A 15,126-nucleotide genomic window follows, 5' to 3' on the forward strand; every position below is an offset into this window, starting at 1 on the left:
ACAGAAAGTTTTGTTGCAATCGAAGGAAGGGTTGGCACTGGGTAAAACAATCTTTTTTTTAAATATACCAATAAAAAGTGTTGTATTATGGCGCCTTCTACTTAAAAAAATAATTGAGACAAAGCACACGATTTAAAACTGATTTCAAATAGGCTTTATCATCACCACAAACCCAAGCCACATTTTTGGGGCTCAAATCAGCTTATCAGCATACTGAGAAATTCATTCATCGTTTGCGTTTCCTACATACATTGATTGACTTCCATAAGCATTTTCCACTGTCTTGTACACCTTTTTAGTCTTGTACTCTACCCTAAAGCGTTCTTACCGCGGGTAAACAATTCCGGGTTGTAACCACGGCTATCGGGTTACGCGTATGGCGCGCTTCTAGCCACAAGAAGCAAGAGAGCGGAGGTGGGGAAGGCTGCCAAAAACAAAAACTGTTCCATTAAAATCGCGGCACGGATAAGGGCCCCAGACAACGACGCCTCACGTCATCCAAACGCGGCGTTGCGAAACGCATGACATACGCAGATAATTTGCGTGTTTGGTCAGTATTTTCGTGCTAAGGTCGTCGCTTGCGGGGAGGGAGAATACATGAGGGAGACTACCTCCCCAACGCAAGCGGTTGTCAATATTGCTTGTCGCACTTTTGCGCCACTACCGACAATGAAAGCTAAAAGGGGTGGGTTGTTTGGGGTGGCCCAAAATTGGGCATAAAGTTTTGACTTTATCGGAGCGGAAAGCGGTGAACTGGAACACGGTCCCTAATGAGCAGATGAAAATAGTAGCTTCCGGAGCAATTTGTACGTGAAATTAGTGAGTCACAGGTTAATAGTGATGTTTTTGAATCTAAAATCGAGGGATGTATCCCCAAATGGAAATTGATGTCTAACTGAAACAACACACAACTATCCAAATTTTTAAGATCGATATATATACGATTTATAACAGATACTTGATACACTGAGTGAGCTTGTGCCGAGATGGACATCTCGTTAGAGAAATGAATATACATTTATTCCACTCTTGCTCTGAACATCTCAATGTCCAACTCAATAGCCCCGGGCATCCCAAATTAGGCACCCAAGGGGTTGTCAGTTGTTCGGAAATAAACACATCATTACGACAGCCGCTACTCACATCCGCCTAAACAAGCGCGTCCAAAATGAGAGCATCCGCGTTTTTATCATTCATAAAGGAGATGCTAATTCAATAATGGGCGATGGGGGCTACTCTTGGGCGAGACGACAACAAAAAATTGTCGAGAAAAAAGGGCCACCCCAAACCCCCAGATGGTCCAAAATATCTACACACATACATGCCCGAAAGGAAGGGATGCCAGCGCCACCATCACCTACGACCCAATTCTCAGAACGCTCCGGCGCTGTGGAATCAGGTCGCGGTGCATCAATCAAGGCAAGTGAAAAGCGCACCCGGGGCTCCAGCGCGCGCGCGCCCCACACGCTTGGAGCGCTTGGGGAGTCCAAATTGGCCGGGATCAACACACGCTTACGCTTTGTTTCTTCTTGTTTTTGTTCCCCCCATTTATCCCTTATTCTCTCTCTCCCTCTCGATTGCATCCCAAAAATTGGCTTTCACCTTGGCCCAGCTGCTGCGCTAGGTCGTGGGTACCTTCTACTCTACCCTTCGTGTTACAGATATTTTTCATGCCAATCTGTGCAAAGCGACGCCACTCAGAGTTTGGGTCAGTGTTGGAGTCGACACCTATCATCTATCCGCCACCCGGCGGGAGAAAATATGACGAACGGCGTAAGACGGAATTTGGGAATTTAAAAATTAACCCCAACCAATAATAAGGAGCGCGCGCATACCGAACCACCGTGTGCCACCAGTGACAAACGATGCCCCGGTCGTCGTCGTGTGTCTCAAGCACGTGTTGATTGAGGCGGACGTAGCAACCGCTGGGACGATTATCATTTTTCCACACTCATTTTGTTGCCATGGGAAAATAATAGGGCGAGCAGAAGGGGTCGTGGAATGGTTTAAGTACACACAGGCTATAGAGCGCCACTACAGGCGCTACAGTATGAAACGATTGAAAGATTATGTATTGGAAAAACCCCTGGGTAGTAATCAATGTTATCGTATTATTGGAAAATAAATAGCTTCTCACGTTTTACTACCATCACATTGGTTCAAGATCATTTCCAACATTCCCCCATCGAATTTCGAACCTCTGGTGCTGTCCGTACGGTAACCCAATTCTTCAAGAATACGGCATGATCGTCGTTCTTGTCACCTGCCCAGACAGGCGCACTGCAGGCGCCAACGATCAGCTGCCAAAGCGTGACAACTCGTCTGCGGGAGATACAGAGGTGCCTGCAGAGGTACGCATAAAAATACCTTCCAACTTTCCAACAAGCGCATTCTGCAAGCACGAGACGACAGCAATAAACTCTCCCAACCCTGCAGGAAGAAAGTAATTCCTCCTTTGGGGGGGCCACAGAAGAATGGCCCTTAAATGGTCGCTCTACCATGGTGGTGTGCTCCACGGTCAAATAGAATGCGTTCGTGCGTGCCGAAAGAGTGATTCCTGTTTACTTGTGCGGTGTTGCTTTGCCTCGTTTTTTTTGGGGGGTATAATTTTAGAGCGACACTTAAGCCGGCCACCTCCAGGCGGAGTCGCCATCGTTCAGTTCGGAAGATCAAGGAACGTTTCGGTGCGTCGCCTGACTGTAAATCAATCTTGGAAGGTTAGCCCCTGACGGGGTGCTCTCGACACCACCACCAAAAGGCCAAAGACACACACACACACACATCGCATGCTCTATAGCGCACACGTTTCGCACACACCGCAAGGGTGAGCATTAAAAATAATTATTTATGATCTTCATGCCCGTTCGTTCCCTTAGTCGGCAGCGTTCGGAGAAATTTATATGCATTTCGCGACGTTTCTGCATGCATCGGTTGCTGCAACAGGTCCGCATAACCGGCCGCGCGCACCGTTTAATGACGGATGCAAGGTGACACGATGAATTATTGGCGGGATGCGTTCGGTTTTGGCCCCTCCTGGTTTCGGTTGCGCCTTCACATGCCGCTATGGCTGGCCGCCCTGTTGTGTGCGCTTGTTAGGGTTAATAACATCTCACGTGTTCTGCTCGAGTGCGTTCTCTACGGTTTCGGGAGGAGGGCACTTTTAATCATGCAAAATGAGTTGAGAAAATTGTAATTAAAAGTGGAGCCCTGGAGAAAGAGCGTTAAGGCAACATCTGCTGCTTTTTCGTTGGCGTGGGGTACTGCGCGGGCCATAGCCAAAGGGGGTGTATTTATGCTGGTTTGTTATTTCTACGAGCCGCATCATTATTATACGCGTGATTGTTTACCCACCAAATTGACGCATATTGCTTTATTTATTGTTGCAATTTTTTAATCGTTACCGTACACGAAAGGTATTTCGTAATTATAGGACAAGTTCAACTAATTTAATAGCGAAATAGATTTAAAATTAATACTCAATTTTGTTTATATAGAAGGATTTTAACAAATTGCAATCCGGATCAGATAATTTATTAGCACAGTGTTACGTGATCGTGCATTCATCAGTTAAAATAGTTAAATATAATGCGGGTGTTCTCCATAGTTATATACGATAAAACGGATTTTTTATGATAATTCTTGCTAGTGTTTTGTTTCATAAATCTTTCTGGGAGATTCATTGATTGAATCATTAGCGATGAGTGATTTAAATCTCGAATCGAATCTCCATAGTTTCATGAATGTATAGATATTCATCTATCTTCAAAGATTCCCGAATCTATAAAGATTCCAGAATCCCTAAAGTTTTCAGACTCCACAAATATTCACAAATCTTCAGAGGTTCATGAATTTCAGAAGTTTCATAAATCCTAATATATGATTGATTTATGATATTCATGAATCTCTTGCGATTTCTTTTCGATCGAGATTCAGATTCATTGAATAATTTCAAAAAAATATTCTGATTCATGAATCTGCATCAGATGCACCCAACCAAATAATAATAATTATTATTTATTTAAGTTACGTTCAACGGATTTCCATCTGATTTAACAATATCATTTTATCCATGCAATCCTTCCAGTTCCGTCTCCCGAACAATTTATCAGGCCAAGCAACTGCTTTAAAGGGCTCTGTTGCTTGTTCGCTGACAATGACCAATAGGAAATATACAAAATTCGTCAACATTTGAAGAAAAGCTATAGCATAAAATGTTAGTCTAGTTCTGGTCCTCTATTGTGGCAGCTATTCAGACCTCACCATGGATCTGGAAACTAGAGTTCCCGGTCAAGTACATGGACATAAGATAGGAATTGTTATCTTAAATTATATAGTAGAGCATCTGTGCATGAAGAATATATTACCAATAGTATGCGATGAATGGAAGAAAATAACATCAGGATATGCCTCATAATATCCCTTTTATTCGAATTTTAAAAACCATTATGAAAAGGTTGTTATAATCTTCAGATGGAATCAGATCAAATAACTAATTTAGTGGCAAAAACCATCCACTTCAAGCAAAATTACACGAAAACTTGCTATAATTTTACTCTTATTCTAGAAATTTCACTTACGCGAGTATTCAAGATACGCGGTCCGCTTCCGATCCACATTAATAGTGTACATCAGTAATTACCTGTACTTAAAGTGCATGAGAGGGTGCGAGCTAGATGAAGTTGAAGTCAACTGGACAATTTGAAAAGTGCAATATTTTACCTGCAGATCATTATGAGGAAAAATTTAATATATTTGAGCTGCTGGTAATATAATGATTTTTGTCTTTGATTTTCTATCTTTAATTCATCCAATCAATCAATCATGAATTTAAATACAAATACTCTAAACTAATCAGTACAGTATCTTACTGCAATCTTTCTCATTTTTTTGTATTTTATGAGACTGCATCTTTGTTTTACAATTTCCATGCAGTATGGAAATAACGACCGATGACGGTGTCGATAACGTGGCTGTGCATCTCATGCCATAAAAAAAACCTTTCGCACACTTCAAGCCATATGCACATCCCGTCGCTAAACAAATCAAACATTGTATTCCATCCGTCGCGTACCCGTCTACCGCCTGCAGAATGATGCGCGCTTCTAGCGAGAACCTTCACTCAGTTTATTACCACGCCGATCGCCGACAACGGTGGTGCAAGGCAGCGCGAAATGCAATTAATTAATTGCATTCATTCGAACAATGAAGGTGATACACTTGACGCCACGCAGTGCGTTCGGCGTAGGGGCGTACTCTACGCACCCCGAGAACAGACCGAGACAAACCGATCGCGAGTACCGAGGGTCCGCTGGCGTGGGCTATAAAAAGCGACGCAAAGACAGGCCACATGAACTACATTTGCAGTGGATGGTTGTGACCACGGCAGTTGCAAGCTTGCACTTGCACTTGTAACCTCGGGACGCGTCCCTGCATACGTCACCTTCCCGGCGCGCGCGCGCGACCAACTGCGGTTCTGTAACACAGTGCAGTGCTTGTGTTTCTGCTCCTATTTGCATAGTACAGCGTGTCCCTCGCGGTTGCGTTGCCTCTGCTTCTGCATGCCTCTCGGGCGGGTTGCGATGGGATGGGTAACTGAAACATTTGCCACACGACGGCGACAACATTGCAATTTGCAGTTCTGCCGGCACGCTTGCGCCTCTAACTCCTCTCCCTACCCAGAGGACGGATCGATCTCGTTTTTCGATCGCACGACACCTAAAACCAAGCACACAAATCAACCAGCGTGAACGAAACTGACGCAAGGCGACGCACAGCCGTTTGCCCCTTCTTCTGTTGCGCTCGGATCGGTTGGATCGATCACCACTACTGAAACTTGTTTGAAAACAGGTTAACATTTAAACGGATATGGGGCCATCAGCAAAAAAAATAAATCCATAAATAAAGCTTGCGGGCCAAAAACTCTTGACAATCTCATCCCACGAGCCGCAAAACGCGCGAACCGTGTGGAATGAAACAAGACAGCTCGAAATAACAGGTGGCTCAATGGTGAGATCGTTCACCAATACCAATTAATCGTTACGTTTCATTGCTGCAGTACGCTTGTGTGCGTTTGAATGATTTAGAAGATCGAAGCCTAAACCGATGCACAAATTATTGTAAAGTTTCTTCTAACCCAAATGGATGCCATTACCAATAGCACACATAAAACTCACTTGCGCACGTGCAGGTAGTTGTTGTACGTGTCTTTGATGAACGTGTGTCAAATGTGTGTGTGTGTGTGCGTGTTTTGGTGTGAAGCACAATGTGCATTATGGGTGCATTCGGTTGCAGCGCTAAAAGAAAACACCGTTCCACACAGTGAAGCGTTGTTTACATTTGGTTAGCAAACATTAGGTCCACGGATGGAGGAGCGTGGATGGACTGTTTGAGGTTGTCTTGGCGTCGTTCATTACCCGGCCGCGAACTGACCGACGCGTCGGAGGAGGGCACACGTTTTGACACCGTGTTTACAAGCCCGATTGAAGAAAGGGAATCCGGGTCGGGTTTAACTGTAACACTTTTTCTTGCGGAAGTGATGCATAATTGCTGATGTGGCTGGAAATGGTATGGACGTCACATGTGTATCTATAACACAACTGGCGATGCTTCTTTTTTTAAGTTTTAGGTATGACTAACTCATACTAAAGTATCATGCTGGATTAATAATCAATTGAAGAACATCATAATATTCAACAAAACTTACTGTCCAATATCACATTTTCTAGTTTTTGCTGGTTTATCCTTCTTACTCATCCCTACAAACAGCACAAGATTAGCGGTGATGCTTAACAGTAAACATTGAATCTAATCTTTATAGATTTGTTCGTCCATCTCTTCACACATTGTAGTTCTGTCTAATCAACGTTCCCATCTCGATCTCCAACCCATTTGATCAGAACAATCCGTTCAGACTATGATTTCTAGGGGTTCTCCGTCTCTTCTGTCGGAGTGGTGTCAGCTGATCATCTACTTCGGCTTCATCGTCAAACCGCCGGCTAGCTCACCTCGCCTTGCCCCATGATTAAATGTCAATAAAACAGGCTTTTTCAATCCGAGCGGTTCAATCGGAGGTCTTCTCTTCGAGGCTCTATTAACCCTTATTGCGTCAGTCATTGTTAAGCTGCGCTTATTGAAAAGATGAATTGTAAATCGACATAAGCGATGTAATCGCACAAACTCAGACCTAAATGCACAAACACTGTAACACTATTTCTCAACCCTTCAAGTTGTATTAATGTCATGCACGAGTTTGTCAGTTTGGCATTATGTTACAGCAATTTCAAATTGAAAAATCCCTCAATCCGTCTCAAGTAAGACACAAACTATTACTTGCTATGTCAAGGGTTAGAATGTGTGCTATTGAAAAGCCAGTTGAACGTTTTCTTTAAGCACAGCCAACACGCTTGATTTGATGCGACAAGTAACCGACACACATGGAGGAAATGATTCGTGGAAGGTTGATAGTTTTTATCATCGAAACAAGTTAAGCTGATTATGCGTCAGAGATTGTTGATAGTCTTCTGATTTTAGATGAATGCGTTATATTAAAAAAAGAAAGATAAAATACACCTTAACAGTCAATAACCGATAACTTATCCTAGGTCAGAAAGTGTTTGTTGTAGAGCAGATTATGATAAACTGAACGTCAACGTTCGATAGGGTAAGGTCGTTATCATTTTGTGTAAATAAAAATGGCTCTCACTTAACCAAAGCGGATCATCATGTTCATGCAACCGAGGATGGAGGTTGAAATTGTTTCGATATGGTTCAGATTTTTCGATAGTTTAGTAGTTGATACAATCTAGAGGACGACTAACAATACATTCCCAAGAAGAGCTTTGCTAGAGTAGTTATAGCTACTTCCCTACGTTCTCAACAACATCAAAGTTTCTGCGAAACCTTAATTCAAATTCAAAGGTCCTCAAATAAAATAATTTTGATGAAATTTGATTTGCATCAAAAACGAAAAACCGTCATTCACCCTGTCATCGCCAAAACTTTGCCACCAACACCAACGGAGATAATCTTTCCAAAGAAAGCAACTTCCACGCTGAAAAACATTCCAAAAACCGAAAGCAAAACTATTTACTGAGAAGTTTTTCCTCGCTCCTTCACAAAAACGAATCGTTGCAGGCAGGAAACTTCTACCAGCCAGCCAAAGGCAGCGCTCGTGAAAGCAGAACTAATGCGCTACAAATCTGCGCTCTTCAGTGTCGTCGTCGCTTTTGCCCGGTGGAAGGGAATAGTTAAATCATTCCATCATTCAATTTGTGCTAACCAGTTTTTCAGCACAAGACGCGCTTGCACGCGCGAGAGAAAGATTCCAATCCGTAATCGTCGTTCGTAGCCGCGCGGTGTCGCTGGAATGAGGAAGTAATGCATCGATTGGAATCGTTTGCGCGTCTTCTTGCAATGCCAAGCGCTCAAGATGTTGCTACCGCGGGCACCGCCTCAAGAAGCTCCATACGAGAGAAGCTCAAAACTAGAACTATTTAGCAAACAAGTGCGGCGCTAGAGCGCAGCTCCAGAGTGTCATCAGGAGGAGTGCCAGGACCAGGGAAGGCTGGAGGGATTTCAGAATGTTGGAAATATTGTTTGCAGCGTTCCATTCCAGTGTCTTCCGGACGGAGCACGCGAGGGTTTGAGGGTAGCGTGGTGTAAACTTTAGAAAAACATGAAAAGTGCATTTGCGCTTCTTTGTGCAGCTGAGGCTAGGTGACGGTCGTAACTATAGCCCTCCCACCCTCATCTCCCTGAGGAGTCTTTGGATGTCTTGATCGGTTTCCTGGTCTTCTGAGCTGCTCTGCCTTCCCTAATTGTGCGATAGAATCGTAGTAACTTCACAACAAGAAGGTAGGCAAAGATTACCACGGAATGTCGGAAGATCTTAAGCGCAATAGCGCGCAAACACCGTCGACCCTTTTTGTTCCATTTCACTCAATCCTCACTCTATCCGGCGCGCGCCGATAAACGCCATCGCTGCTGCACCATGGCGGCGAAGGAGAATCGTAATTTTGCTCCACAAAAACCAAACCACACAGCTCCCCCTTTTTACCCAAGGTGTGTAGGTCTACGATTTGTAGTCGCCGGAATGTTGGCTGATGGTGTGCCGGTGCTACTGGATGGTTGCGGTGGCGTTGTTTTATGATTTCAACATTACGATTACGGCCCTGCCTTCGTTTCAGAAAGGAAGGCAGAGGATGCCACCTCCTGGAGGATTCCACAAAAAATATGTTTTGCTTCTTATCGCCCGGTTTGGTACCTTTTAGCGCTACCCGCATGCCTTCCTCCCAATGCCTCCATAGGCTTGATGATGAAGCAAAACGCAACAACTTCATGGAGCGCGCGCTCCATGACGTCCTGCCCCAGAAGGTGTCCCCAGGAAGGTGGTAAAGTTAAATGGAAAAGATGGAATGAGCGATTCTTCATTTATCTGCAAGCGAACCATCGCCTCCAGCAACGAAGCAGGAAGTCTAAAGTAGCCTGGACACTTAGGATGAATTATTTACACTCTACCGAAATGTAATGAAGATATAAGTGTCTCTTATCCACTCCCTTTCATCTACTTCATCGTCTTGCACTGGGAGGGGTTTATCTTCTGCCCAGAAGTTTGTCGTTGCGCTGTTTTTGTTAGCCGATGGAGTTTGTTTTGTTTTGTTGGTGGATAAAGTTATCATAGCCTCTCAGGCCATAGGGGTCTTCAGAAGTTTATGAAACTAGTAAGGTATACTACAGTTCAAGAATTCCAGTTCATGATAAATAGGAACTCCTAACCGTCGCTCTAGAATATTTAACGTAGACATCTATAAAAGAACAAATTCTTTGCCAGATATTTCTTCCTTTTATATTACATCACTTCCCCAATATTCTCACAAACCTCACGCTCGATAAAGTTTCCCAATAAAACAAACATCAAACACAAACCTCCAAAACTGCCCCAAAGACTGTACGAGTAATATCTAGAACGTTCACCCCTCCGACGGTAGCGTAGTGTAATAAAGTGTAATTGTGTGCGATATGCTCACTTTCTCTGCACTGTACACTGTGTCCACAAAGTCGTTGTGCCGTCCCTTGCAGCAAAATGCTTGCCTTTGTACCGATATTCCCCAGAGACTTGGCGGTTTGGCATTATCGTCCCGTGCTCAGAGCTTGCTTTGAAGAAAACCCACTTAACCATTGGATCCCATTTTGTACAGCGTTGTCTGTTTCTAACAATACATCTAATGGTTTTTAGTACGGCAAAGGATACGAAAAGAAACCCCCACTTGCGGCACCACAAACCATGGCCAGTTGCGATGGGCAGCAGATTTTGGGGTTTCTCTCCACCGAGCGTCTGGAAAAGCTCTGGAAAAATATCCAAAATTCTCTTGATAGTAACTGTATATGACAGGGCCGTGTGAAACTGATGAGGCATTTTGTCTTCTTTTGCTTTGTCGCAAGAGAACGAAAAGTGTGTTCAAAATTGTACCACTTCATTTAGAATTAATTTTGTGCTTGATTCAATAGCAAATTCCCGGCCAGCCAGTGTATACACAATTCTCGAAAGCGGGTGAGGGCTGCTGCAAGCAACGCGTCAACAAGCAAAAATACCGAAACAGCGCGATGGCGCAAACACTTTCTTATCTTTCACTGAAAGCGATTCTCGCTAAAGAGCACGACGTACCCGTACGGGCGAGGGCGAAAAGGGTTGGAAAGACGTTTGCTGAACGACTCCGATAAGCTCATTTGCTCTGTGGGTTGGCAAATATGACAAAAACAATGGCCCAGTCAGAGAATAAGTGATAAGATCCTTTCCTCCATGCGGCATTTTTTTGCGCAACCGGATGGAGTGTAACTTCTGGAGAATGCTGACAGAGACCGGCTGGTCCAGATGGTCCGGAACGTGCGCGTACAGTGTGAAACGAAGCGCCAACACCTGCCGCGGGACGGTCAGGTTCAATGGCGTCGGGCGCCCCCAAAATGGAAACAGAATGGCACACACGCGCACCACTCATTTGCTGCAAACTGAACTAGTGGAGTAGAACAAAAAGTTAAATAAATAAAGCACTAGCAAACAAGAGCGGCTGCTGTAACCGTAGGCAACCTACCCGCGCTATACCTGTACAGCAGTTATCAAGCCGAAGCCGGCGGCACCACGCTGCCGTTCTCTAATTTGCATAAATTTACACATTTTACAGTCGATCGATGCTGGCGGCGTTGGCCCCGATTGCGTGAGATCGGTCGGTTCTGGCACGACGGTTTGGTGCTGGCATTCGTTTTTTCTCTGAAGCACATTCTAGGTACTTTCGGTACCCCAGACGCTTGTGGGTACCATCATCATCCAACGCGGTCGGTTTGTTCTTGCTCCTACTCCGTAGGGGCCGTATGTTGATTGTCACGTTTGTACACTGCACTGCAGCTCTGCTCTGAGAGAATATTAACTCCAAGCAATCGACATCGTTTGGGGGACTTCTCCAATAAACTCAGACACTGGCAATGTGCACAGCTGAAGGAAGGGTGTTCTTTGGAAGCTGACGCCGTTTTCGAAACGCTTAAGCAGGTAGATAATGACCTAGCGTTTTCTTGTCATAGGTGACCTTCGGGCTCGCTTTGATTGCTCGGTTTAGCAGGATTCTAGATCTCCTTGATCGACGAAGTAGTACACAACCAGCTTTCGGTGTCTGTAGGTTCTTTCGTGCGTCTCTGTATGAAGACATCAGGTGAATCAGATTATTATCAAGCTGATTTGATTGATTTAGGTCTGTCCATGCCTGAACAGAGGAATTGTTTTGTTTTGATCGACGAAGTAGTACACAACCAGCTTTCGGTGTCTGTAGGTTCTTTCGTGCGTCTCTGTATGAAGACATCAGGTGAATCAGATTATTATCAAGCTGATTTGATTGATTTAGGTCTGTCCATGCCTGAACAGAGGAATTGTTTTGCATTGGGAAATCTTCGCCTAGTTGAACTGGTTTAGTCAAAATATCAAAATTAGGTCCAATTCTACTTTCTAAAATTTAACACCCTCTCAACCAACGCGCAGTGTTGATTCAAACCCATTCCTTAAGTTGTTCCATGCAACAGAACAAACCAAATCAATGCATACACCAGCTGTAACGAGTCCCAACGTTCGTTAGCACTTTTGCTGCTGATTGTTCTGCTTATAATTCCATCATAACAATTACACCACGCTCCAACCGAGCCAGCTACCAAGGCAGAAAGCACTTTTTAGTGTTCACTCTTGTGAATTGTCCTGATTGCAGCGCCACGTACATCGACATCATCGCACAATTTACATATCCTCGGACAAACTCGGGCACAGGACACTTCGCCTCGGCTGCTGGCGGGGTAAAATACGCCTGGGAATGCAAACACATGCCAGCAGCGCGCGGGCACACAGACCTTAAAAGTTAGTTTTATCTTTTATGGCAAAGCGAGCTTACAACGGACGCAGCGTCGATGGACATTATGACAACAATGTGCAAACACAAGTGCGCAAAAACCGGTGGCCTGGGCTGGGAGGCAAATTATGAAATTGTTCATCATCAATTTAAATTTTTAATTTACGCGCTTCTTCTCACCACACCGCGGCCAGCTGGTCAATTTATGAAAGGCTCAGTAGCCGAGACAGCACGCCCGAGACTGAGCGAAGCAGGTTTTTCTTTTCTCACGTAGGATTATTTTAGTAGAAGCGTTGGGTTAGGATGCAATATGTGTAAAAAAGAGTTGATATGAGAGCAAGATGAGAGCGTAGATTCTTTTTTTTGCAGATTTTCCTACATTATTTGTAAAAGTTATTTAACCACATGTCATAACTTAAACGTTCAATTTCCTATGTATGATCCATGATCAGTAATTTAAATTTGTAGCGAGGTTATAGTAACATCTCTGTACAAATTCCGATTTGAAATGGAAAGGATTATATTCCATTCGCCATGCTCACGACAGGAAGTATCCTGTTCATATCAGTATTTACCTTCGCTGTATCCATATTTACCGTGCAACAGAGAAGGATCACTATTTGCACTCTAGCAAACACACAGTGCCTGGCGGGGATTTCAGGGAATGCAAAAATCCTGCACCCATCGTCCGGATAACCGATGACCAAGGAACGGATTTAAATTTAATGGACTTGTTACATCGTTTTTTGCCCGCTCTGTGTCTTTACCTTCTACCGTCTCATCTTCACACAGCCCTCGACAGCGCATTATCGCACCGATGTCACGGAATTGAACAATTAAAAATCGTATCAGCTCATTCCCCCTTCGATCATCTAGCTTTTTGTCCATTTCCTTCACCGGAGGGTGAACACTTCTCCGAGTCCGTTCGCTCGAACGGATTGCACATAAATTGAATTGTAATTAAATATCCTACCCTCTGCGCTACTCAAGATACGGCGAGAAGGAGTTAGGGTACTGTACTGACCGAATCGATTGCCCTCCAGGAGCTGGGGCGAGTGCTTCAATGTGTGTCCTTTACATCCGGCAAGCAGCAATGAAGCTGCAGCAGGAGAAACGATGCACACAAACACATCCTATGTGTGGAGAGCGAGATATTGGTTCGCTTTGGGAGCGATGATGGGGATCAGTACTTGTGGTTCGGTGTGAATATTGCAACAGCGAAGATTCTTACGTTTTTCCCCCTTGAGGGGAATAGCAACAATGCAAACGAGATAAATTATCCATTATCGAAACACGACGACGATGGTGATGAGTTCGTTCCATCGATGGTCTTGTTTCTTTGCTAAGCGGAGCATAGTGAGCCCAGAGAGGGTTCGAGCAACTTTTTTAGGTTTTATGGGCTTGTTTTTCTAATTGCCATTGAAGTTTTAGTAAATTTGTACAGCACATCGGTTATGAAGAATTCCTTGAAATGCAAAAATATATTTTTGGGGCACACTTTTGGTTTAAATATTCTTTCTCATGTTGGTTTTGTCCACAGTCTTTCTCAGTGTGAAGTTGCAGTACCCTCCTTAAAAAGCGCTACCATGGCAACAGTCATTTGCACTTGTAAAGCTGCCGATAATCGATGCATTATCATTAAAATGCGTATGTTTTCCGATGCGACAGTGTAATCCGAAGATTTAATGAAGTGTACGAACGAACGGTTGTGGTTGTTTCCATTTCCAGCAACCCGAAGACCGGTTGTTGGGGTAGAACCCGCTCTTGGTGTGTGGTGGTAACTCGTTAGAGGCGACCTTTTGCACTCCCGCGGGACGGATGGGCTTGGGTAGGGACTTACTTCGCGGGTTTTATTCCTCACTTCTTCTCTCGCTTGCTTACTTGTCCTTTGGGACGGGGTGGTAGTGGCCATGCATAAACACACACACATACAACGTTGACCTTCCGCTTTATGACCGGGTAAAACCTCGAAGATTCGATCACGATCAGGGACGAATGTTCAACTTCAACGGTTTACAGGACAGTGCATTGCTGCGTGAAAACCGTTAATTTTCGCATTAATAGATGTTCCGTCACGTGCCGAGGTGGATGAACGAATGAAAGTGATTTGCATGAATGTGTGTGTTTTTTTTTCTTTGCTTTGCAAGTTTAAAAACAGATGAGATGGAATTGATTCATCATCCCCATCGTCGATAAATGATTAATCGTTTTTTAAGGTTTTTTCCTGCTGACTTTACCACAGTAATTTAGTGGAAAAAATGAAAGATATGTACTTTAGTCTGCAGTTCATACCAAACACTACATTGTTGCAACAAATCGCAACAGTAATCAGTACGTGAATTCAGTTTTAATGATATTTATTAATTAATCCTGGTCATGGCACCAATGTAAGCGTTTTGTTCTTATTTTGAATCGGTTGCTGGATTGCCAGTTTTGCAGTTGAATTTTGAGGTTAGGTTTGAATCTAACTTATCAAAAAGGATAAAATTCAAGTAAAATTGTTTTTTTATTGCACTGTATTAAATAATAACTTATACAAAGTGATCAGACAGCTAGTGAACTGTGTAGGTATATACGCACGATGATTGTGATGTACTATTTCATAGTGGCAATGTTATGTAAAGATTAAGCGCAATGATAATGATCAGCTAAAAATAATAGTCTTTATACATTTTGCCAGCGTAATTTTGAACGTTAGACTCGTTAAACGTTAAATGACCTACTCCCCATGTCAAATATTTCATTC

The 15,126-nt window shown here is 43.7% G+C and overlaps 1 protein-coding gene across 3 annotated transcripts in view; it reads left to right on the forward strand.

Moving 5' to 3' along the window:
* Positions 1-15,126, forward strand: part of LOC5668046 (mucin-2) — an 81,908-nt gene that overhangs the window by 32,788 nt on the left and 33,994 nt on the right. The gene's annotated exons all lie outside the window — the stretch shown is intronic.

The sequence above is a fragment of the Anopheles gambiae genome, chromosome 3 (assembly GCF_943734735.2).
Source record: "Anopheles gambiae chromosome 3, idAnoGambNW_F1_1, whole genome shotgun sequence".
NCBI classification, from domain to species: Eukaryota; Metazoa; Arthropoda; class Insecta; order Diptera; family Culicidae; genus Anopheles; species Anopheles gambiae.